Source organism: Saccostrea cucullata, unplaced genomic scaffold (genome assembly GCF_032062105.1).
Source record: "Saccostrea cucullata isolate Sc308-1 unplaced genomic scaffold, CSIRO_AGI_Scuc_v1 ctg10605, whole genome shotgun sequence".
Lineage (NCBI taxonomy): Eukaryota > Metazoa > Mollusca > Bivalvia > Ostreida > Ostreidae > Saccostrea > Saccostrea cuccullata.
This window is the reverse complement of record NW_026923579.1, coordinates 14,220-18,868: the sequence shown is the minus strand read 5'-3', so window position 1 is coordinate 18,868 and position 4,649 is coordinate 14,220. Positions and strand designations below refer to the sequence as shown.

At 29.3% G+C, this 4,649-nt stretch overlaps 1 long non-coding RNA gene across 1 annotated transcript; it reads left to right on the top strand.

Moving 5' to 3' along the window:
• The first annotated feature begins 539 nt into the window (after window positions 1-539).
• LOC134264399 (uncharacterized) lies at window positions 540-1,785 on the top strand. The gene is made up of 3 exons (XR_009991514.1): window positions 540-556; window positions 680-961; window positions 1,665-1,785. It is a non-coding gene; the product is annotated as an uncharacterized LOC134264399 (long non-coding RNA).
• The last annotated feature ends 2,864 nt before the right edge of the window (window positions 1,786-4,649 follow it).

Here is a 4,649-nt window from a genome sequence, read left to right as displayed (position 1 = left end):
AAATAAATGATTATATAATCAATCTTAGAATAAACAAGTATTGAAGCAGTAAATTGCACACTTGTCTTTGATTTATCTTCTTTCCTTGATATGTACTTCTGAAAAAAAAAATCATGATTTCCTCTTCGACAGATACCGTATTTTTATTGTTGAATAATTATTACCATTTTCCTTTTACAGGAATGGGAGAAATACATACTCCACGTAAGTTATAAATTCCGTTCACTCTTTCGATCTCTCTCTCTCTTTCCCCCTCTTCTTTCTCTCTCATGTTTTTTCTTCACTATCATATTGTCACCCAAGGAGTTGATGTGCGTGTGTGTATGAATAAAACATATCTTGTCTGACTGGATGTTTACTAATTAAAATCTAAATATGAAAATTGTCCTGCAATATACATATTTGAAAGGCCCATTTGAGTGCAGAACACATACACACACTCACTCTTTTTGTTTTATATTATTTCTTGGTAACTTTGCCTTCAGAATTAAACAATTTGTTTCTATATTCTAAATTTTAGAGAGAAGGGAATGTCTTTGAATTAAAACAACCACTGGTTAGTAAATTCACTTTTCGATTTATCATCAAGAATCAAGCACATAATAGTCAAAACACAAGTAAAGTGAATATTTGACACAGCAAAAATTAATTTCAGTCTTTATTATTTTGATTTATACAGATAGGGACCGCAAAATGTGATGTAGATTTACAAAGGCTTTTTTTCCGCAATAAATCGATTTTGTCTGAGCACGTATTATATGGGAAATTTCAGAAGATCGGCGAAAAATTGTTGGAAGTCTTGCGTAGCCTGGATTATAAAAACATAATTGTCGATATCATTCTACAAGAGATTCGCATTGAAATATGGTATGGAATCGAAGAAGTAGATATTGTATCTAATGTTCGATTTCGAGCTGTGTTAAACGACAAAGGAAACTTTGACATCGGAACAATTTTACCGGTGAGAGCCTCTAATTTCTTTACACTTTTCTTTGTAAAGATTATTGGAAATGCTTAATGTTACGATTTTAATGAGAAAAAAATAACATATGTACCAATCTTTATCCTATGTTTACCCCTTTATCCCGTGAATATAGCTCATGTAATGTCGTGAAAAGCAAAAATCATCTATCATTTAAACATTAACTTGTCTAACGACTTTATGGTATGTAATTGTGTGTCCCTATGTGACCCGTCGACAGAGGGTGCTTACTCCTCTATGACACCTTTTAAGACCCATGTTCGCTCTGCTCCGAATTTTAATCATTTATATGTATTTTAACTTTATCTTCATTATTGCATTAAGTAAAACAGTATTCCTAATATTGCGTCACGTTAAACTTCAAACTCGTATCTCATTTTTTTTTATTTTAAGAAAGCTTGTATCTATTGTTACTGAGGATATTTGCATTTTAATATTTACTTTAAACTTATCATATTTTGGGGTGAAGGGCATAGAATCTTCTTTTTTAAATCATAAATAATCTCTTTAAAATAAGTAGCATCTCTCTCATCTAAAAAGTTTCATGGAAATGATATTAAATCAATGATTCTGTAGAAAATAATATTTTGGTGACAAATGCAATGAATAAGAAACAAAGGGCTCAATTTTTTTTAAGGAAGTTAAAAAATTCAGTAAGAAAATAAATATCTTTCTCTTACAGAAAACCTGGAAAGAAGAAGTTTCCAGACTTTTACGTGAAGTTGTTCCGTATGCTGTGGTGGGTGTTTTTGTCAGCGTTGTTATATATTTCTTAAGAAAAAATCCAGAAATGATTCTTAACATGATAAAGAATACCGATCATTTCAATGCTTTTGATCTAGGCTTAAAACTGTGCATAAATAAGTGCATTAATGACATTTTCCCGTCCAAAAAAGTAGAAGAAAGAAAGTGAAATTGACTTTACATATATATCTTAAAGTTATTGTGTTTGTTTTCAAAAGGATCTTCAAACATGCACTACTTCGATTGACTAAATCTTATTGTTTGTTTCCATTGTAATTTAATTTGTCAACAAATTTATGTGATCTTTATGGAAATAACATACAATGCTTGTCTTTATTTATTTTAATATTTAATTTAAAATGGAAAAATGTCCGACAAATGGAACCTATCACTTATTACATCATTATACAAAAATGGTGATCCTAATAATACAGATAATTATAGAGGTCTAAGTGTTACAAGTTGTTTAGGAAAACTTTTTACATACCTTCTACAGAAACGCTTAGATAATTATCTTGAGTCAAATAACCTACTTAGCCAGTCAATCTGGATTTAGAAAAGGTCATAGGGCCACAGACAATATATTTGTTTTTGTATTAAAACACTTATAAGCTGATATCTTTATGCAAAGAAGCAGAATGTATATGTGTGTTATGTTCATTTTTCAAAATCATTTGATACTGTTTGGAGATCCGCACTTCTATACAAGTTGAATAAAAAGGGTATTGGTAGTAAACCCAAACTTTTGACAGACATGTATTCAAGCACATACTGCTGTATTCTTGTTTAAAGGACAACCAAACGAGTTAAAAAAAATTAAAGCCAATAGAGGAGTCAAGCAAGTCAAGCAAATTTAAATCCAACACTTTTCAATATTTTTGTTTATGATTTTGTAAATTATTTGAAAAACGTAAGTACATATCCTGTTTATCTAGATGAAATGTCAATTAATCATATGTCTTTGCTGGTGATCTTGTCCTTGAATCAGAACTTGATCTACAAAACTGTTAAGGTATTTTAGGAAAATATTGTGTGGACTGGACATTGTGTGTTAACATGGAAAAGAAACAGATATTGTGATTTTTCCAAGAAAATCTGTTGATGTAGCATCCTTTAGATTTTATAACAATCACCAAATGAATAAATTTCGAAAAAAATGATAATATACATATTCTCAATAAAACACTCTTTTGTGTACATTTTCAACTTTTGCGGAAATTTAAACAATTAGTTTAGACTCTAAACTGATAATTGTTCGGAATGCAAGATAGGTTATTATATAAAAAGTGAAATAATGATATTTCTCTTAATCAAAATGCATAAAAATAATTGTGAAATGAAAAGTAACAATATGAATTATTTGAAATGCTTAAAAGTATTACTGTAACATTTAATAAGTTCTGGACTAATACCTTGTACATTTAAAGCCAAACAACCGACAAATATTTTTCTCCCGAAAGTTAAAGTCGCAAAGTTAGCAAATTTAAAATAAAAAAGATGTAAAATAGAATGAACCAAATAATCTTGATATAGAAATCAATAAATTGATTTGAATGAAAGTCAAGCTTAATAAATGAATTAACACAAATGTCCTATTTAGTAAATGATTAAGACAGTGCCCATTGATCAAATATAAAAGTAATTTCATGCACAATTTTGTCATATAAATTGTCAGAATTGATGAACACAAAATAAATGCATAGAACATCAAAAAATCAAACAAGAATTGGGAAAAATGAAACAAATATATACATATAAGAATATACAAAATACTTTCCCACCTAAAAAAGACGACCAAGGCTCTGAATAAAGTTAAAGTCGTTTATTGATGAGTTTCCAGCAAAAAGTGACATCTGGGTACTTAAAACAAAAATCGGCCTGATCAAGGTAAAGCTCACCAGAGGGATAATTATTAAAACAACATAGGTAAACAAATTTTATTCTCGATTAAAACAAACTTAAAAGAGTAATTTGGACAAAAGGATCCTGATCCAATGACATAGCATAGATTGAGTCAAGTGGACATCAAAACAAAAATAAAAAAAAAAGATTATATAAGGAAAGCCCTTTAAGATTCCAGAATTTCTAAAAAAAATCCAATGAAAAAAATATAAATAATTCAAAATATTATTAAATTAAATTTGTTATAAAATATATATCAGAGGGTCAATGAGACAATGAGACCTGATGATAGAAGCATCCTTGTTCATCATAATTATGTACTTAATATATCATCAGCAAACAGATTTACACTGTATTTGTATTATTAATAGACTCCCATCTAAACATCCCTTTGAAAGAAGCACTATTCCTCTTCATAAATAAGTACATGGTACATCGGCTTATCACCCAGAGGCAAAGAAAATGATTTTCAAAGAATTAATGCATTTTAACTATATTATCATGGAGCCCCACATAAGTGTAACTGACATTTACGCGTAAGGAGATACCTACAATACCTAAATATTGCGTAATCGTACACCACAAAGAAATATTGGCAATGTTATAAGATTCGTTGTCTTAGTAAACAATCATATCAATCTGTTAGTTAAATATTGTCTGTAAATCTAAAACTTTTCCCTTGTTTTAGATTTACAGTGTACATAACTGCTCAATAAACTTATAGATCAGCTTTGAAATTATCTACACCGGTTGAGAGAAGCTCTTATTTTATAATTTGATGAATTCTTATCACAAAAATTTCATATAAAATGATTTTTACAATAAAAATCTGAATCTGTGCAAACACAGATCTCTAAAACATCAGAGGTCAGATTAGGAGCCATTGAGAAGTGAGTATCCCCTGTCTACCGGCCATGTCCACTGTGCACGTATTGCCATGGTTGGAATACAAAAGAAAATCCGTAGAAATTTTAGTTTTCAAATTAAAGTCTAACAATTACTATGAAAAAGTATATCAGTA